Genomic DNA, 20000 nt, shown 5'->3' on the forward strand with positions numbered 1-20000 from the left:
GCCCTGGTGAGACCACACCTGGAGTACTGTGTGCAGTTCTGGTCTCCAAATTTGAGGAGAGACATTCCGGCTATTGAGGGAGTGCAGCGTAGGTTGACGAGGTCAATTCCTGGAATGGCGGGATTACCTTACACTGAAAGACTGGAGCGACTGGGCTCGTGTACCCTTGAGTTTAGAAGACTGAGAGGGGATCTGGTTGAGACATATAAGATTATCAAAGGATTGGACACTCTGGCGGCAGGAAACGTGAGTGCCGAAACAGAGGACACAGCTTAAAAATACGGGGTAGACCGTTTAGGACAGAGATGAGGAGAAACGTCTTCACCCAGAGAGTGGTGGCTGTGTGGAATGCTCTGCCCCAGAGGGCAGTGGAGGCCCAGTCTCTGGATTCATTGAAGAAAGAGTTGGACAGAGCTCTCAAGGATAGTGGAATCAAGGCTTATGGAGATAAGGCAGGAACAGGATACTGATTAAGGATGATCAGCCATGATCATATTGAATGGTGGTGCAGGCTCCAAGGGCAGAATGGCCAACTCCTGCACCTATTGTCTATTGCCCTCCTTTCCTGACTGCCAGCCGCAGACAGCGTGCAGCCCCAATCCCTTTCTTTCCCTCTTTCTTGCTGATTTTGGCAGCGCTCCGCTCTCCTCCCCTCCCTGTCTCCTGCCTGCAGCGGCAGCAAAAATAACCTGTCGCTGCATTGCGTGCGTGGCCCAACACGAGTGCAGAGGGGTGACTTGAGCAGCCCCTGCTGGCGGAAAAAGCCTACTGCACCTGGTATTCCCAGGCGGTCTCCCATCCAAGTACTAACCAGGCCTGAGTCTGCTTAGCTTCCGAGATCAGACGAGATCGGGCGTTTTCAGACTAGTATGGGCGTAGGCGCTGGCCCCTGCCTTTTCTCCCCACTTCAAGGCGTGCTGGCCAGCCACATTTTCTTTGCTGCTCTTTCTCTTGATCCCCTTTGTTTTTTTTTTCTCTCTTTTCTCTTTGCTCTTCCTCCTCCGTGCGTGCTTCACTCCCTCCCTCCCTCCCTCCAGCTAGCCCTTGCCCACCAGGCTCCTGTCGTCTCCCACATCCCCACACAGGCCGACTGCAAGACCTCCCCCTGCTTCATAGGGCTGCAGCCTGCATTCTCTCATCCTTCCACACTCCTCCACGCCTCCATTTCGGAATGGCAGGCAGTGACCAGTGGGGTACCGCAGGGATCAGTACTGGGACCGCAGCTTTTTACAATATATGTTCATGATATAGAAGATGCTATTAGCAATAACATTCGCAAATTTGCTGATGATACTGAGCTGGGTGGCAGGGTGAAATGTGATGAGGATGTTAGGAGATTACCGGGTGACCTGGACAAGTTAGGTGAGTGGTCAGATGCATGGCAGATGCACTTTAATGTGGATAAATGGATGCTTATCCACTTTGGTGGCAAGAACAGGAAGGCAGATTACTACCTAAATGGAATCAATTTCGGTCAAGGGACAGTACCGAGAGATCTGGGGGTTCTTGTACACCACTCAATGAAGGTAAGCATGCAGGTACAGCAGGTAGTGAAGAAGGCTAATAGCATGCTGGCCTTCATAACAAGAGGGATCGAGTACAGAAGCAAAGAGGTTCTTCTGCAGGTGTACAGGGCCCTGGTGAGACCACACCTGGAGTACTGTGTGCAGTTCTGGTCTCCAAATTTGAGGAGAGACATTCCGGCTATTGAGGGAGTGCAGCGTAGGTTGACGAGGTCAATTCCTGGAATGGCGGGATTACCTTACACTGAAAGACTGGAGCGACTGGGCTCGTGTACCCTTGAGTTTAGAAGACTGAGAGGGGATCTGGTTGAGACATATAAGATTATCAAAGGATTGGACACTCTGGCGGCAGGAAACGTGAGTGCCGAAACAGAGGACACAGCTTAAAAATACGGGGTAGACCGTTTAGGACAGAGATGAGGAGAAACGTCTTCACCCAGAGAGTGGTGGCTGTGTGGAATGCTCTGCCCCAGAGGGCAGTGGAGGCCCAGTCTCTGGATTCATTGAAGAAAGAGTTGGACAGAGCTCTCAAGGATAGTGGAATCAAGGCTTATGGAGATAAGGCAGGAACAGGATACTGATTAAGGATGATCAGCCATGATCATATTGAATGGTGGTGCAGGCTCCAAGGGCAGAATGGCCAACTCCTGCACCTATTGTCTATTGCCCTCCTTTCCTGACTGCCAGCCGCAGACAGCGTGCAGCCCCAATCCCTTTCTTTCCCTCTTTCTTGCTGATTTTGGCAGCGCTCCGCTCTCCTCCCCTCCCTGTCTCCTGCCTGCAGCGGCAGCAAAAATAACCTGTCGCTGCATTGCGTGCGTGGCCCAACACGAGTGCAGAGGGGTGACTTGAGCAGCCCCTGCTGGCGGAAAAAGCCTACTGCACCTGGTATTCCCAGGCGGTCTCCCATCCAAGTACTAACCAGGCCTAAGTCTGCTTAGCTTCCGAGATCAGACGAGATCGGGCGTTTTCAGACTAGTATGGCCGTAGGCGCTGGCCCCTGCCTTTTCTCCCCACTTCAAGGCGTGCTGGCCAGCCACATTTTCTTTGCTGCTCTTTCTCTTGATCCCCTTTGGTTTTTTTTTCTCTCTTTTCTCTTTGCTCTTCCTCCTCCGTGCGTGCTTCACTCCCTCCCTCCCTCCCTCCAGCTAGCCCTTGCCCACCAGGCTCCTGTCGTCTCCCACATCCCCACACAGGCCGACTGCAAGACCTCCCCCTGCTTCATAGGGCTGCAGCCTGCATTCTCTCATCCTTCCACACTCCTCCACGCCTCCATTTCGGAATGGCAGGCAGTGACCAGTGGGGTACCGCAGGGATCAGTACTGGGACCGCAGCTTTTTACAATATATGTTCATGATATAGAAGATGCTATTAGCAATAACATTCGCAAATTTGCTGATGATACTGAGCTGGGTGGCAGGGTGAAATGTGATGAGGATGTTAGGAGATTACCGGGTGACCTGGACAAGTTAGGTGAGTGGTCAGATGCATGGCAGATGCACTTTAATGTGGATAAATGGATGCTTATCCACTTTGGTGGCAAGAACAGGAAGGCAGATTACTACCTAAATGGAATCAATTTCGGTCAAGGGACAGTACCGAGAGATCTGGGGGTTCTTGTACACCACTCAATGAAGGTAAGCATGCAGGTACAGCAGGTAGTGAAGAAGGCTAATAGCATGCTGGCCTTCATAACAAGAGGGATCGAGTACAGAAGCAAAGAGGTTCTTCTGCAGGTGTACAGGGCCCTGGTGAGACCACACCTGGAGTACTGTGTGCAGTTCTGGTCTCCAAATTTGAGGAGAGACATTCCGGCTATTGAGGGAGTGCAGCGTAGGTTGACGAGGTCAATTCCTGGAATGGCGGGATTACCTTACACTGAAAGACTGGAGCGACTGGGCTCGTGTACCCTTGAGTTTAGAAGACTGAGAGGGGATCTGGTTGAGACATATAAGATTATCAAAGGATTGGACACTCTGGCGGCAGGAAACGTGAGTGCCGAAACAGAGGACACAGCTTAAAAATACGGGGTAGACCGTTTAGGACAGAGATGAGGAGAAACGTCTTCACCCAGAGAGTGGTGGCTGTGTGGAATGCTCTGCCCCAGAGGGCAGTGGAGGCCCAGTCTCTGGATTCATTGAAGAAAGAGTTGGACAGAGCTCTCAAGGATAGTGGAATCAAGGCTTATGGAGATAAGGCAGGAACAGGATACTGATTAAGGATGATCAGCCATGATCATATTGAATGGTGGTGCAGGCTCCAAGGGCAGAATGGCCAACTCCTGCACCTATTGTCTATTGCCCTCCTTTCCTGACTGCCAGCCGCAGACAGCGTGCAGCCCCAATCCCTTTCTTTCCCTCTTTCTTGCTGATTTTGGCAGCGCTCCGCTCTCCTCCCCTCCCTGTCTCCTGCCTGCAGCGGCAGCAAAAATAACCTGTCGCTGCATTGCGTGCGTGGCCCAACACGAGTGCAGAGGGGTGACTTGAGCAGCCCCTGCTGGCGGAAAAAGCCTACTGCACCTGGTATTCCCAGGCGGTCTCCCATCCAAGTACTAACCAGGCCTGAGTCTGCTTAGCTTCCGAGATCAGACGAGATCGGGCGTTTTCAGACTAGTATGGCCGTAGGCGCTGGCCCCTGCCTTTTCTCCCCACTTCAAGGCGTGCTGGCCAGCCACATTTTCTTTGCTGCTCTTTCTCTTGATCCCCTTTGTTTTTTTTTTCTCTCTTTTCTCTTTGCTCTTCCTCCTCCGTGCGTGCTTCACTCCCTCCCTCCCTCCCTCCAGCTAGCCCTTGCCCACCAGGCTCCTGTCGTCTCCCACATCCCCACACAGGCCGACTGCAAGACCTCCCCCTGCTTCATAGGGCTGCAGCCTGCATTCTCTCATCCTTCCACACTCCTCCACGCCTCCATTTCGGAATGGCAGGCAGTGACCAGTGGGGTACCGCAGGGATCAGTACTGGGACCGCAGCTTTTTACAATATATGTTCATGATATAGAAGATGCTATTAGCAATAACATTCGCAAATTTGCTGATGATACTGAGCTGGGTGGCAGGGTGAAATGTGATGAGGATGTTAGGAGATTACCGGGTGACCTGGACAAGTTAGGTGAGTGGTCAGATGCATGGCAGATGCACTTTAATGTGGATAAATGGATGCTTATCCACTTTGGTGGCAAGAACAGGAAGGCAGATTACTACCTAAATGGAATCAATTTCGGTCAAGGGACAGTACCGAGAGATCTGGGGGTTCTTGTACACCACTCAATGAAGGTAAGCATGCAGGTACAGCAGGTAGTGAAGAAGGCTAATAGCATGCTGGCCTTCATAACAAGAGGGATCGAGTACAGAAGCAAAGAGGTTCTTCTGCAGGTGTACAGGGCCCTGGTGAGACCACACCTGGAGTACTGTGTGCAGTTCTGGTCTCCAAATTTGAGGAGAGACATTCCGGCTATTGAGGGAGTGCAGCGTAGGTTGACGAGGTCAATTCCTGGAATGGCGGGATTACCTTACACTGAAAGACTGGAGCGACTGGGCTCGTGTACCCTTGAGTTTAGAAGACTGAGAGGGGATCTGGTTGAGACATATAAGATTATCAAAGGATTGGACACTCTGGCGGCAGGAAACGTGAGTGCCGAAACAGAGGACACAGCTTAAAAATACGGGGTAGACCGTTTAGGACAGAGATGAGGAGAAACGTCTTCACCCAGAGAGTGGTGGCTGTGTGGAATGCTCTGCCCCAGAGGGCAGTGGAGGCCCAGTCTCTGGATTCATTGAAGAAAGAGTTGGACAGAGCTCTCAAGGATAGTGGAATCAAGGCTTATGGAGATAAGGCAGGAACAGGATACTGATTAAGGATGATCAGCCATGATCATATTGAATGGTGGTGCAGGCTCCAAGGGCAGAATGGCCAACTCCTGCACCTATTGTCTATTGCCCTCCTTTCCTGACTGCCAGCCGCAGACAGCGTGCAGCCCCAATCCCTTTCTTTCCCTCTTTCTTGCTGATTTTGGCAGCGCTCCGCTCTCCTCCCCTCCCTGTCTCCTGCCTGCAGCGGCAGCAAAAATAACCTGTCGCTGCATTGCGTGCGTGGCCCAACACGAGTGCAGAGGGGTGACTTGAGCAGCCCCTGCTGGCGGAAAAAGCCGACTGCACCTGGTATTCCCAGGCGGTCTCCCATCCAAGTACTAACCAGGCCTGAGTCTGCTTAGCTTCCGAGATCAGACGAGATCGGGCGTTTTCAGACTAGTATGGCCGTAGGCGCTGGCCCCTGCCTTTTCTCCCCACTTCAAGGCGTGCTGGCCAGCCACATTTTCTTTGCTGCTCTTTCTCTTGATCCCCTTTGTTTTTTTTTTCTCTCTTTTCTCTTTGCTCTTCCTCCTCCGTGCGTGCTTCACTCCCTCCCTCCCTCCCTCCAGCTAGCCCTTGCCCACCAGGCTCCTGTCGTCTCCCACATCCCCACACAGGCCGACTGCAAGACCTCCCCCTGCTTCATAGGGCTGCAGCCTGCATTCTCTCATCCTTCCACACTCCTCCACGCCTCCATTTCGGAATGGCAGGCAGTGACCAGTGGGGTACCGCAGGGATCAGTACTGGGACCGCAGCTTTTTACAATATATGTTCATGATATAGAAGATGCTATTAGCAATAACATTAGCAAATTTGCTGATGATACTGAGCTGGGTGGCAGGGTGAAATGTGATGAGGATGTTAGGAGATTACCGGGTGACCTGGACAAGTTAGGTGAGTGGTCAGATGCATGGCAGATGCACTTTAATGTGGATAAATGGATGCTTATCCACTTTGGTGGCAAGAACAGGAAGGCAGATTACTACCTAAATGGAATCAATTTCGGTCAAGGGACAGTACCGAGAGATCTGGGGGTTCTTGTACACCACTCAATGAAGGTAAGCATGCAGGTACAGCAGGTAGTGAAGAAGGCTAATAGCATGCTGGCCTTCATAACAAGAGGGATCGAGTACAGAAGCAAAGAGGTTCTTCTGCAGGTGTACAGGGCCCTGGTGAGACCACACCTGGAGTACTGTGTGCAGTTCTGGTCTCCAAATTTGAGGAGAGACATTCCGGCTATTGAGGGAGTGCAGCGTAGGTTGACGAGGTCAATTCCTGGAATGGCGGGATTACCTTACACTGAAAGACTGGAGCGACTGGGCTCGTGTACCCTTGAGTTTAGAAGACTGAGAGGGGATCTGGTTGAGACATATAAGATTATCAAAGGATTGGACACTCTGGCGGCAGGAAACGTGAGTGCCGAAACAGAGGACACAGCTTAAAAATACGGGGTAGACCGTTTAGGACAGAGATGAGGAGAAACGTCTTCACCCAGAGAGTGGTGGCTGTGTGGAATGCTCTGCCCCAGAGGGCAGTGGAGGCCCAGTCTCTGGATTCATTGAAGAAAGAGTTGGACAGAGCTCTCAAGGATAGTGGAATCAAGGCTTATGGAGATAAGGCAGGAACAGGATACTGATTAAGGATGATCAGCCATGATCATATTGAATGGTGGTGCAGGCTCCAAGGGCAGAATGGCCAACTCCTGCACCTATTGTCTATTGCCCTCCTTTCCTGACTGCCAGCCGCAGACAGCGTGCAGCCCCAATCCCTTTCTTTCCCTCTTTCTTGCTGATTTTGGCAGCGCTCCGCTCTCCTCCCCTCCCTGTCTCCTGCCTGCAGCGGCAGCAAAAATAACCTGTCGCTGCATTGCGTGCGTGGCCCAACACGAGTGCAGAGGGGTGACTTGAGCAGCCCCTGCTGGCGGAAAAAGCCTACTGCACCTGGTATTCCCAGGCGGTCTCCCATCCAAGTACTAACCAGGCCTGAGTCTGCTTAGCTTCCGAGATCAGACGAGATCGGGCGTTTTCAGACTAGTATGGCCGTAGGCGCTGGCCCCTGCCTTTTCTCCCCACTTCAAGGCGTGCTGGCCAGCCACATTTTCTTTGCTGCTCTTTCTCTTGATCCCCTTTGGTTTTTTTTTCTCTCTTTTCTCTTTGCTCTTCCTCCTCCGTGCGTGCTTCCCTCCCTCCCTCCCTCCCTCCAGCTAGCCCTTGCCCACCAGGCTCCTGTCGTCTCCCACATCCCCACACAGGCCGACTGCAAGACCTCCCCCTGCTTCATAGGGCTGCAGCCTGCATTCTCTCATCCTTCCACACTCCTCCACGCCTCCATTTCGGAATGGCAGGCAGTGACCAGTGGGGTACCGCAGGGATCAGTACTGGGACCGCAGCTTTTTACAATATATGTTCATGATATAGAAGATGCTATTAGCAATAACATTCGCAAATTTGCTGATGATACTGAGCTGGGTGGCAGGGTGAAATGTGATGAGGATGTTAGGAGATTACCGGGTGACCTGGACAAGTTAGGTGAGTGGTCAGATGCATGGCAGATGCACTTTAATGTGGATAAATGGATGCTTATCCACTTTGGTGGCAAGAACAGGAAGGCAGATTACTACCTAAATGGAATCAATTTCGGTCAAGGGACAGTACCGAGAGATCTGGGGGTTCTTGTACACCACTCAATGAAGGTAAGCATGCAGGTACAGCAGGTAGTGAAGAAGGCTAATAGCATGCTGGCCTTCATAACAAGAGGGATCGAGTACAGAAGCAAAGAGGTTCTTCTGCAGGTGTACAGGGCCCTGGTGAGACCACACCTGGAGTACTGTGTGCAGTTCTGGTCTCCAAATTTGAGGAGAGACATTCCGGCTATTGAGGGAGTGCAGCGTAGGTTGACGAGGTCAATTCCTGGAATGGCGGGATTACCTTACACTGAAAGACTGGAGCGACTGGGCTCGTGTACCCTTGAGTTTAGAAGACTGAGAGGGGATCTGGTTGAGACATATAAGATTATCAAAGGATTGGACACTCTGGCGGCAGGAAACGTGAGTGCCGAAACAGAGGACACAGCTTAAAAATACGGGGTAGACCGTTTAGGACAGAGATGAGGAGAAACGTCTTCACCCAGAGAGTGGTGGCTGTGTGGAATGCTCTGCCCCAGAGGGCAGTGGAGGCCCAGTCTCTGGATTCATTGAAGAAAGAGTTGGACAGAGCTCTCAAGGATAGTGGAATCAAGGCTTATGGAGATAAGGCAGGAACAGGATACTGATTAAGGATGATCAGCCATGATCATATTGAATGGTGGTGCAGGCTCCAAGGGCAGAATGGCCAACTCCTGCACCTATTGTCTATTGCCCTCCTTTCCTGACTGCCAGCCGCAGACAGCGTGCAGCCCCAATCCCTTTCTTTCCCTCTTTCTTGCTGATTTTGGCAGCGCTCCGCTCTCCTCCCCTCCCTGTCTCCTGCCTGCAGCGGCAGCAAAAATAACCTGTCGCTGCATTGCGTGCGTGGCCCAACACGAGTGCAGAGGGGTGACTTGAGCAGCCCCTGCTGGCGGAAAAAGCCTACTGCACCTGGTATTCCCAGGCGGTCTCCCATCCAAGTACTAACCAGGCCTGAGTCTGCTTAGCTTCCGAGATCAGACGAGATCGGGCGTTTTCAGACTAGTATGGCCGTAGGCGCTGGCCCCTGCCTTTTCTCCCCACTTCAAGGCGTGCTGGCCAGCCACATTTTCTTTGCTGCTCTTTCTCTTGATCCCCTTTGGTTTTTTTTTCTCTCTTTTCTCTTTGCTCTTCCTCCTCCGTGCGTGCTTCCCTCCCTCCCTCCCTCCCTCCAGCTAGCCCTTGCCCACCAGGCTCCTGTCGTCTCCCACATCCCCACACAGGCCGACTGCAAGACCTCCCCCTGCTTCATAGGGCTGCAGCCTGCATTCTCTCATCCTTCCACACTCCTCCACGCCTCCATTTCGGAATGGCAGGCAGTGACCAGTGGGGTACCGCAGGGATCAGTACTGGGACCGCAGCTTTTTACAATATATGTTCATGATATAGAAGATGCTATTAGCAATAACATTCGCAAATTTGCTGATGATACTGAGCTGGGTGGCAGGGTGAAATGTGATGAGGATGTTAGGAGATTACCGGGTGACCTGGACAAGTTAGGTGAGTGGTCAGATGCATGGCAGATGCACTTTAATGTGGATAAATGGATGCTTATCCACTTTGGTGGCAAGAACAGGAAGGCAGATTACTACCTAAATGGAATCAATTTCGGTCAAGGGACAGTACCGAGAGATCTGGGGGTTCTTGTACACCACTCAATGAAGGTAAGCATGCAGGTACAGCAGGTAGTGAAGAAGGCTAATAGCATGCTGGCCTTCATAACAAGAGGGATCGAGTACAGAAGCAAAGAGGTTCTTCTGCAGGTGTACAGGGCCCTGGTGAGACCACACCTGGAGTACTGTGTGCAGTTCTGGTCTCCAAATTTGAGGAGAGACATTCCGGCTATTGAGGGAGTGCAGCGTAGGTTGACGAGGTCAATTCCTGGAATGGCGGGATTACCTTACACTGAAAGACTGGAGCGACTGGGCTCGTGTACCCTTGAGTTTAGAAGACTGAGAGGGGATCTGGTTGAGACATATAAGATTATCAAAGGATTGGACACTCTGGCGGCAGGAAACGTGAGTGCCGAAACAGAGGACACAGCTTAAAAATACGGGGTAGACCGTTTAGGACAGAGATGAGGAGAAACGTCTTCACCCAGAGAGTGGTGGCTGTGTGGAATGCTCTGCCCCAGAGGGCAGTGGAGGCCCAGTCTCTGGATTCATTGAAGAAAGAGTTGGACAGAGCTCTCAAGGATAGTGGAATCAAGGCTTATGGAGATAAGGCAGGAACAGGATACTGATTAAGGATGATCAGCCATGATCATATTGAATGGTGGTGCAGGCTCCAAGGGCAGAATGGCCAACTCCTGCACCTATTGTCTATTGCCCTCCTTTCCTGACTGCCAGCCGCAGACAGCGTGCAGCCCCAATCCCTTTCTTTCCCTCTTTCTTGCTGATTTTGGCAGCGCTCCGCTCTCCTCCCCTCCCTGTCTCCTGCCTGCAGCGGCAGCAAAAATAACCTGTCGCTGCATTGCGTGCGTGGCCCAACACGAGTGCAGAGGGGTGACTTGAGCAGCCCCTGCTGGCGGAAAAAGCCTACTGCACCTGGTATTCCCAGGCGGTCTCCCATCCAAGTACTAACCAGGCCTGAGTCTGCTTAGCTTCCGAGATCAGACAAGATCGGGCGCTTTCAGACTAGTATGGCCGTAGGCGCTGGCCCCTGCCTTTTCTCCCCACTTCAAGGCGTGCTGGCCAGCCACATTTTCTTTGCTGCTCTTTCTCTTGATCCCCTTTGTTTTTTTTTTCTCTCTTTTCTCTTTGCTCTTCCTCCTCCGTGCGTGCTTCCCTCCCTCCCTCCCTCCCTCCAGCTAGCCCTTGCCCACCAGGCTCCTGTCGTCTCCCACATCCCCACACAGGCCGACTGCAAGACCTCCCCCTGCTTCATAGGGCTGCAGCCTGCATTCTCTCATCCTTCCACACTCCTCCACGCCTCCATTTCGGAATGGCAGGCAGTGACCTGTGGGGTACCGCAGGGATCAGTACTGGGACCGCAGCTTTTTACAATATATGTTCATGATATAGAAGATGCTATTAGCAATAACATTAGCAAATTTGCTGATGATACTGAGCTGGGTGGCAGGGTGAAATGTGATGAGGATGTTAGGAGATTACCGGGTGACCTGGACAAGTTAGGTGAGTGGTCAGATGCATGGCAGATGCACTTTAATGTGGATAAATGGATGCTTATCCACTTTGGTGGCAAGAACACGAAGGCAGATTACTACCTAAATGGAATCAATTTCGGTCAAGGGACAGTACCGAGAGATCTGGGGGTTCTTGTACACCACTCAATGAAGGTAAGCATGCAGGTACAGCAGGTAGTGAAGAAGGCTAATAGCATGCTGGCCTTCATAACAAGAGGGATCGAGTACAGAAGCAAAGAGGTTCTTCTGCAGGTGTACAGGGCCCTGGTGAGACCACACCTGGAGTACTGTGTGCAGTTCTGGTCTCCAAATTTGAGGAGAGACATTCCGGCTATTGAGGGAGTGCAGCGTAGGTTGACGAGGTCAATTCCTGGAATGGCGGGATTACCTTACACTGAAAGACTGGAGCGACTGGGCTCGTGTACCCTTGAGTTTAGAAGACTGAGAGGGGATCTGGTTGAGACATATAAGATTATCAAAGGATTGGACACTCTGGCGGCAGGAAACGTGAGTGCCGAAACAGAGGACACAGCTTAAAAATACGGGGTAGACCGTTTAGGACAGAGATGAGGAGAAACGTCTTCACCCAGAGAGTGGTGGCTGTGTGGAATGCTCTGCCCCAGAGGGCAGTGGAGGCCCAGTCTCTGGATTCATTGAAGAAAGAGTTGGACAGAGCTCTCAAGGATAGTGGAATCAAGGCTTATGGAGATAAGGCAGGAACAGGATACTGATTAAGGATGATCAGCCATGATCATATTGAATGGTGGTGCAGGCTCCAAGGGCAGAATGGCCAACTCCTGCACCTATTGTCTATTGCCCTCCTTTCCTGACTGCCAGCCGCAGACAGCGTGCAGCCCCAATCCCTTTCTTTCCCTCTTTCTTGCTGATTTTGGCAGCGCTCCGCTCTCCTCCCCTCCCTGTCTCCTGCCTGCAGCGGCAGCAAAAATAACCTGTCGCTGCATTGCGTGCGTGGCCCAACACGAGTGCAGAGGGGTGACTTGAGCAGCCCCTGCTGGCGGAAAAAGCCTACTGCACCTGGTATTCCCAGGCGGTCTCCCATCCAAGTACTAACCAGGCCTGAGTCTGCTTAGCTTCCGAGATCAGACGAGATCGGGCGTTTTCCGACTAGTATGGCCGTAGGCGCTGGCCCCTGCCTTTTCTCCCCACTTCAAGGCGTGCTGGCCAGCCACATTTTCTTTGCTGCTCTTTCTCTTGATCCCCTTTGTTTTTTTTTTCTCTCTTTTCTCTTTGCTCTTCCTCCTCCGTGCGTGCTTCACTCCCTCCCTCCCTCCCTCCAGCTAGCCCTTGCCCACCAGGCTCCTGTCGTCTCCCACATCCCCACACAGGCCGACTGCAAGACCTCCCCCTGCTTCATAGGGCTGCAGCCTGCATTCTCTCATCCTTCCACACTCCTCCACGCCTCCATTTCGGAATGGCAGGCAGTGACCAGTGGGGTACCGCAGGGATCAGTACTGGGACCGCAGCTTTTTACAATATATGTTCATGATATAGAAGATGCTATTAGCAATAACATTCGCAAATTTGCTGATGATACTGAGCTGGGTGGCAGGGTGAAATGTGATGAGGATGTTAGGAGATTACCGGGTGACCTGGACAAGTTAGGTGAGTGGTCAGATGCATGGCAGATGCACTTTAATGTGGATAAATGGATGCTTATCCACTTTGGTGGCAAGAACAGGAAGGCAGATTACTACCTAAATGGAATCAATTTCGGTCAAGGGACAGTACCGAGAGATCTGGGGGTTCTTGTACACCACTCAATGAAGGTAAGCATGCAGGTACAGCAGGTAGTGAAGAAGGCTAATAGCATGCTGGCCTTCATAACAAGAGGGATCGAGTACAGAAGCAAAGAGGTTCTTCTGCAGGTGTACAGGGCCCTGGTGAGACCACACCTGGAGTACTGTGTGCAGTTCTGGTCTCCAAATTTGAGGAGAGACATTCCGGCTATTGAGGGAGTGCAGCGTAGGTTGACGAGGTCAATTCCTGGAATGGCGGGATTACCTTACACTGAAAGACTGGAGCGACTGGGCTCGTGTACCCTTGAGTTTAGAAGACTGAGAGGGGATCTGGTTGAGACATATAAGATTATCAAAGGATTGGACACTCTGGCGGCAGGAAACGTGAGTGCCGAAACAGAGGACACAGCTTAAAAATACGGGGTAGACCGTTTAGGACAGAGATGAGGAGAAACGTCTTCACCCAGAGAGTGGTGGCTGTGTGGAATGCTCTGCCCCAGAGGGCAGTGGAGGCCCAGTCTCTGGATTCATTGAAGAAAGAGTTGGACAGAGCTCTCAAGGATAGTGGAATCAAGGCTTATGGAGATAAGGCAGGAACAGGATACTGATTAAGGATGATCAGCCATGATCATATTGAATGGTGGTGCAGGCTCCAAGGGCAGAATGGCCAACTCCTGCACCTATTGTCTATTGCCCTCCTTTCCTGACTGCCAGCCGCAGACAGCGTGCAGCCCCAATCCCTTTCTTTCCCTCTTTCTTGCTGATTTTGGCAGCGCTCCGCTCTCCTCCCCTCCCTGTCTCCTGCCTGCAGCGGCAGCAAAAATAACCTGTCGCTGCATTGCGTGCGTGGCCCAACACGAGTGCAGAGGGGTGACTTGAGCAGCCCCTGCTGGCGGAAAAAGCCTACTGCACCTGGTATTCCCAGGCGGTCTCCCATCCAAGTACTAACCAGGCCTGAGTCTGCTTAGCTTCCGAGATCAGACGAGATCGGGCGTTTTCAGACTAGTATGGCCGTAGGCGCTGGCCCCTGCCTTTTCTCCCCACTTCAAGGCGTGCTGGCCAGCCACATTTTCTTTGCTGCTCTTTCTCTTGATCCCCTTTGTTTTTTTTTTCTCTCTTTTCTCTTTGCTCTTCCTCCTCCGTGCGTGCTTCACTCCCTCCCTCCCTCCCTCCAGCTAGCCCTTGCCCACCAGGCTCCTGTCGTCTCCCACATCCCCACACAGGCCGACTGCAAGACCTCCCCCTGCTTCATAGGGCTGCAGCCTGCATTCTCTCATCCTTCCACACTCCTCCACGCCTCCATTTCGGAATGGCAGGCAGTGACCAGTGGGGTACCGCAGGGATCAGTACTGGGACCGCAGCTTTTTACAATATATGTTCATGATATAGAAGATGCTATTAGCAATAACATTCGCAAATTTGCTGATGATACTGAGCTGGGTGGCAGGGTGAAATGTGATGAGGATGTTAGGAGATTACCGGGTGACCTGGACAAGTTAGGTGAGTGGTCAGATGCATGGCAGATGCACTTTAATGTGGATAAATGGATGCTTATCCACTTTGGTGGCAAGAACAGGAAGGCAGATTACTACCTAAATGGAATCAATTTCGGTCAAGGGACAGTACCGAGAGATCTGGGGGTTCTTGTACACCACTCAATGAAGGTAAGCATGCAGGTACAGCAGGTAATGAAGAAGGCTAATAGCATGCTGGCCTTCATAACAAGAGGGATCGAGTACAGAAGCAAAGAGGTTCTTCTGCAGGTGTACAGGGCCCTGGTGAGACCACACCTGGAGTACTGTGTGCAGTTCTGGTCTCCAAATTTGAGGAGAGACATTCCGGCTATTGAGGGAGTGCAGCGTAGGTTGACGAGGTCAATTCCTGGAATGGCGGGATTACCTTACACTGAAAGACTGGAGCGACTGGGCTCGTGTACCCTTGAGTTTAGAAGACTGAGAGGGGATCTGGTTGAGACATATAAGATTATCAAAGGATTGGACACTCTGGCGGCAGGAAACGTGAGTGCCGAAACAGAGGACACAGCTTAAAAATACGGTGTAGACCGTTTAGGACAGAGATGAGGAGAAACGTCTTCACCCAGAGAGTGGTGGCTGTGTGGAATGCTCTGCCCCAGAGGGCAGTGGAGGCCCAGTCTCTGGATTCATTGAAGAAAGAGTTGGACAGAGCTCTCAAGGATAGTGGAATCAAGGCTTATGGAGATAAGGCAGGAACAGGATACTGATTAAGGATGATCAGCCATGATCATATTGAATGGTGGTGCAGGCTCCAAGGGCAGAATGGCCAACTCCTGCACCTATTGTCTATTGCCCTCCTTTCCTGACTGCCAGCCGCAGACAGCGTGCAGCCCCAATCCCTTTCTTTCCCTCTTTCTTGCTGATTTTGGCAGCGCTCCGCTCTCCTCCCCTCCCTGTCTCCTGCCTGCAGCGGCAGCAAAAATAACCTGTCGCTGCATTGCGTGCGTGGCCCAACACGAGTGCAGAGGGGTGACTTGAGCAGCCCCTGCTGGCGGAAAAAGCCTACTGCACCTGGTATTCCCAGGCGGTCTCCCATCCAAGTACTAACCAGGCCTGAGTCTGCTTAGCTTCCGAGATCAGACGAGATCGGGCGTTTTCAGACTAGTATGGCCGTAGGCGCTGGCCCCTGCCTTTTCTCCCCACTTCAAGGCGTGCTGGCCAGCCACATTTTCTTTGCTGCTCTTTCTCTTGATCCCCTTTGGTTTTTTTTTCTCTCTTTTCTCTTTGCTCTTCCTCCTCCGTGCGTGCTTCCCTCCCTCCCTCCCTCCCTCCAGCTAGCCCTTGCCCACCAGGCTCCTGTCGTCTCCCACATCCCCACACAGGCCGACTGCAAGACCTCCCCCTGCTTCATAGGGCTGCAGCCTGCATTCTCTCATCCTTCCACACTCCTCCACGCCTCCATTTCGGAATGGCAGGCAGTGACCAGTGGGGTACCGCAGGGATCAGTACTGGGACCGCAGCTTTTTACAATATATGTTCATGATATAGAAGATGCTATTAGCAATAACATTAGCAAATTTGCTGATGATACTGAGCTGGGTGGCAGGGTGAAATGTGATGAGGATGTTAGGAGATTACCGGGTGACCTGGACAAGTTAGGTGAGTGGTCAGATGCATGGCAGATGCACTTTAATGTGGATAAATGGATGCTTATCCACTTTGGTGGCAAGAACACGAAGGCAGATTACTACCTAAATGGAATCAATTTCGGTCAAGGGACAGTACCGAGAGATCTGGGGGTTCTTGTACACCACTCAATGAAGGTAAGCATGCAGGTACAGCAGGTAGTGAAGAAGGCTAATAGCATGCTGGCCTTCATAACAAGAGGGATCGAGTACAGAAGCAAAGAGGTTCTTCTGCAGGTGTACAGGGCCCTGGTGAGACCACACCTGGAGTACTGTGTGCAGTTCTGGTCTCCAAATTTGAGGAGAGACATTCCGGCTATTGAGGGAGTGCAGCGTAGGTTGACGAGGTCAATTCCTGGAATGGCGGGATTACCTTACACTGAAAGACTGGAGCGACTGGGCTCGTGTACCCTTGAGTTTAGAAGACTGAGAGGGGATCTGGTTGAGACATATAAGATTATCAAAGGATTGGACACTCTGGCGGCAGGAAACGTGAGTGCCGAAACAGAGGACACAGCTTAAAAATACGGGGTAGACCGTTTAGGACAGAGATGAGGAGAAACGTCTTCACCCAGAGAGTGGTGGCTGTGTGGAATGCTCTGCCCCAGAGGGCAGTGGAGGCCCAGTCTCTGGATTCATTGAAGAAAGAGTTGGACAGAGCTCTCAAGGATAGTGGAATCAAGGCTTATGGAGATAAGGCAGGAACAGGATACTGATTAAGGATGATCAGCCATGATCATATTGAATGGTGGTGCAGGCTCCAAGGGCAGAATGGCCAACTCCTGCACCTATTGTCTATTGCCCTCCTTTCCTGACTGCCAGCCGCAGACAGCGTGCAGCCCCAATCCCTTTCTTTCCCTCTTTCTTGCTGATTTTGGCAGCGCTCCGCTCTCCTCCCCTCCCTGTCTCCTGCCTGCAGCGGCAGCAAAAATAACCTGTCGCTGCATTGCGTGCGTGGCCCAACACGAGTGCAGAGGGGTGACTTGAGCAGCCCCTGCTGGCGGAAAAAGCCTACTGCACCTGGTATTCCCAGGCGGTCTCCCATCCAAGTACTAACCAGGCCTGAGTCTGCTTAGCTTCCGAGATCAGACGAGATCGGGCGTTTTCCGACTAGTATGGCCGTAGGCGCTGGCCCCTGCCTTTTCTCCCCACTTCAAGGCGTGCTGGCCAGCCACATTTTCTTTGCTGCTCTTTCTCTTGATCCCCTTTGTTTTTTTTTTCTCTCTTTTCTCTTTGCTCTTCCTCCTCCGTGCGTGCTTCACTCCCTCCCTCCCTCCCTCCAGCTAGCCCTTGCCCACCAGGCTCCTGTCGTCTCCCACATCCCCACACAGGCCGACTGCAAGACCTCCCCCTGCTTCATAGGGCTGCAGCCTGCATTCTCTCATCCTTCCACACTCCTCCACGCCTCCATTTCGGAATGGCAGGCAGTGACCAGTGGGGTACCGCAGGGATCAGTACTGGGACCGCAGCTTTTTACAATATATGTTCATGATATAGAAGATGCTATTAGCAATAACATTCGCAAATTTGCTGATGATACTGAGCTGGGTGGCAGGGTGAAATGTGATGAGGATGTTAGGAGATTACCGGGTGACCTGGACAAGTTAGGTGAGTGGTCAGATGCATGGCAGATGCACTTTAATGTGGATAAATGGATGCTTATCCACTTTGGTGGCAAGAACAGGAAGGCAGATTACTACCTAAATGGAATCAATTTCGGTCAAGGGACAGTACCGAGAGATCTGGGGGTTCTTGTACACCACTCAATGAAGGTAAGCATGCAGGTACAGCAGGTAGTGAAGAAGGCTAATAGCATGCTGGCCTTCATAACAAGAGGGATCGAGTACAGAAGCAAAGAGGTTCTTCTGCAGGTGTACAGGGCCCTGGTGAGACCACACCTGGAGTACTGTGTGCAGTTCTGGTCTCCAAATTTGAGGAGAGACATTCCGGCTATTGAGGGAGTGCAGCGTAGGTTGACGAGGTCAATTCCTGGAATGGCGGGATTACCTTACACTGAAAGACTGGAGCGACTGGGCTCGTGTACCCTTGAGTTTAGAAGACTGAGAGGGGATCTGGTTGAGACATATAAGATTATCAAAGGATTGGACACTCTGGCGGCAGGAAACGTGAGTGCCGAAACAGAGGACACAGCTTAAAAATACGGGGTAGACCGTTTAGGACAGAGATGAGGAGAAACGTCTTCACCCAGAGAGTGGTGGCTGTGTGGAATGCTCTGCCCCAGAGGGCAGTGGAGGCCCAGTCTCTGGATTCATTGAAGAAAGAGTTGGACAGAGCTCTCAAGGATAGTGGAATCAAGGCTTATGGAGATAAGGCAGGAACAGGATACTGATTAAGGATGATCAGCCATGATCATATTGAATGGTGGTGCAGGCTCCAAGGGCAGAATGGCCAACTCCTGCACCTATTGTCTATTGCCCTCCTTTCCTGACTGCCAGCCGCAGACAGCGTGCAGCCCCAATCCCTTTCTTTCCCTCTTTCTTGCTGATTTTGGCAGCGCTCCGCTCTCCTCCCCTCCCTGTCTCCTGCCTGCAGCGGCAGCAAAAATAACCTGTCGCTGCATTGCGTGCGTGGCCCAACACGAGTGCAGAGGGGTGACTTGAGCAGCCCCTGCTGGCGGAAAAAGCCTACTGCACCTGGTATTCCCAGGCGGTCTCCCATCCAAGTACTAACCAGGCCTGAGTCTGCTTAGCTTCCGAGATCAGACGAGATCGGGCGTTTTCAGACTAGTATGGCCGTAGGCGCTGGCCCCTGCCTTTTCTCCCCACTTCAAGGCGTGCTGGCCAGCCACATTTTCTTTGCTGCTCTTTCTCTTGATCCCCTTTGTTTTTTTTTTCTCTCTTTTCTCTTTGCTCTTCCTCCTCCGTGCGTGCTTCACTCCCTCCCTCCCTCCCTCCAGCTAGCCCTTGCCCACCAGGCTCCTGTCGTCTCCCACATCCCCACACAGGCCGACTGCAAGACCTCCCCCTGCTTCATAGGGCTGCAGCCTGCATTCTCTCATCCTTCCACACTCCTCCACGCCTCCATTTCGGAATGGCAGGCAGTGACCAGTGGGGTACCGCAGGGATCAGTACTGGGACCGCAGCTTTTTACAATATATGTTCATGATATAGAAGATGCTATTAGCAATAACATTCGCAAATTTGCTGATGATACTGAGCTGGGTGGCAGGGTGAAATGTGATGAGGATGTTAGGAGATTACCGGGTGACCTGGACAAGTTAGGTGAGTGGTCAGATGCATGGCAGATGCACTTTAATGTGGATAAATGGATGCTTATCCACTTTGGTGGCAAGAACAGGAAGGCAGATTACTACCTAAATGGAATCAATTTCGGTCAAGGGACAGTACCGAGAGATCTGGGGGTTCTTGTACACCACTCAATGAAGGTAAGCATGCAGGTACAGCAGGTAATGAAGAAGGCTAATAGCATGCTGGCCTTCATAACAAGAGGGATCGAGTACAGAAGCAAAGAGGTTCTTCTGCAGGTGTACAGGGCCCTGGTGAGACCACACCTGGAGTACTGTGTGCAGTTCTGGTCTCCAAATTTGAGGAGAGACATTCCGGCTATTGAGGGAGTGCAGCGTAGGTTGACGAGGTCAATTCCTGGAATGGCGGGATTACCTTACACTGAAAGACTGGAGCGACTGGGCTCGTGTACCCTTGAGTTTAGAAGACTGAGAGGGGATCTGGTTGAGACATATAAGATTATCAAAGGATTGGACACTCTGGCGGCAGGAAACGTGAGTGCCGAAACAGAGGACACAGCTTAAAAATACGGTGTAGACCGTTTAGGACAGAGATGAGGAGAAACGTCTTCACCCAGAGAGTGGTGGCTGTGTGGAATGCTCTGCCCCAGAGGGCAGTGGAGGCCCAGTCTCTGGATTCA

General features: G+C 51.9%; 12 non-coding genes across 12 annotated transcripts; all 12 read right to left on the reverse strand.

Moving 5' to 3' along the window:
• Nucleotides 1–762: 762 nt before the first annotated feature.
• LOC140469067 (5S ribosomal RNA) lies at nucleotides 763–881 on the reverse strand. The gene has a single exon (XR_011955943.1). It is a non-coding gene; the product is annotated as a 5S ribosomal RNA (ribosomal RNA).
• A 1515-nt stretch (nucleotides 882–2396) lies between these two features.
• LOC140475778 (5S ribosomal RNA) lies at nucleotides 2397–2515 on the reverse strand. The gene has a single exon (XR_011960267.1). It is a non-coding gene; the product is annotated as a 5S ribosomal RNA (ribosomal RNA).
• A 1515-nt stretch (nucleotides 2516–4030) lies between these two features.
• On the reverse strand, nucleotides 4031–4149 carry LOC140473334 (5S ribosomal RNA). The gene has a single exon (XR_011958280.1). It is a non-coding gene; the product is annotated as a 5S ribosomal RNA (ribosomal RNA).
• Nucleotides 4150–5664: 1515 nt separating this feature from the next.
• Nucleotides 5665–5783, reverse strand: LOC140468116 (5S ribosomal RNA). Its single transcript, XR_011955595.1, has one exon. It is a non-coding gene; the product is annotated as a 5S ribosomal RNA (ribosomal RNA).
• A 1515-nt stretch (nucleotides 5784–7298) lies between these two features.
• On the reverse strand, nucleotides 7299–7417 carry LOC140473345 (5S ribosomal RNA). Its single transcript, XR_011958289.1, has one exon. It is a non-coding gene; the product is annotated as a 5S ribosomal RNA (ribosomal RNA).
• Nucleotides 7418–8932: 1515 nt separating this feature from the next.
• Nucleotides 8933–9051, reverse strand: LOC140473356 (5S ribosomal RNA). Its single transcript, XR_011958300.1, has one exon. It is a non-coding gene; the product is annotated as a 5S ribosomal RNA (ribosomal RNA).
• Nucleotides 9052–10566: 1515 nt separating this feature from the next.
• LOC140468126 (5S ribosomal RNA) lies at nucleotides 10567–10685 on the reverse strand. Its single transcript, XR_011955597.1, has one exon. It is a non-coding gene; the product is annotated as a 5S ribosomal RNA (ribosomal RNA).
• Nucleotides 10686–12200: 1515 nt separating this feature from the next.
• On the reverse strand, nucleotides 12201–12319 carry LOC140468565 (5S ribosomal RNA). The gene has a single exon (XR_011955694.1). It is a non-coding gene; the product is annotated as a 5S ribosomal RNA (ribosomal RNA).
• Nucleotides 12320–13834: 1515 nt separating this feature from the next.
• Nucleotides 13835–13953, reverse strand: LOC140473367 (5S ribosomal RNA). The gene has a single exon (XR_011958309.1). It is a non-coding gene; the product is annotated as a 5S ribosomal RNA (ribosomal RNA).
• Nucleotides 13954–15468: 1515 nt separating this feature from the next.
• Nucleotides 15469–15587, reverse strand: LOC140473389 (5S ribosomal RNA). Its single transcript, XR_011958326.1, has one exon. It is a non-coding gene; the product is annotated as a 5S ribosomal RNA (ribosomal RNA).
• A 1515-nt stretch (nucleotides 15588–17102) lies between these two features.
• LOC140468570 (5S ribosomal RNA) lies at nucleotides 17103–17221 on the reverse strand. The gene has a single exon (XR_011955698.1). It is a non-coding gene; the product is annotated as a 5S ribosomal RNA (ribosomal RNA).
• Nucleotides 17222–18736: 1515 nt separating this feature from the next.
• Nucleotides 18737–18855, reverse strand: LOC140473398 (5S ribosomal RNA). Its single transcript, XR_011958327.1, has one exon. It is a non-coding gene; the product is annotated as a 5S ribosomal RNA (ribosomal RNA).
• Between the last annotated feature and the right edge of the window lie 1145 nt (nucleotides 18856–20000).

The sequence above is a fragment of the Chiloscyllium punctatum genome, chromosome 3, assembly GCF_047496795.1.
Source record: "Chiloscyllium punctatum isolate Juve2018m chromosome 3, sChiPun1.3, whole genome shotgun sequence".
Taxonomy (NCBI): domain Eukaryota; kingdom Metazoa; phylum Chordata; class Chondrichthyes; order Orectolobiformes; family Hemiscylliidae; genus Chiloscyllium; species Chiloscyllium punctatum.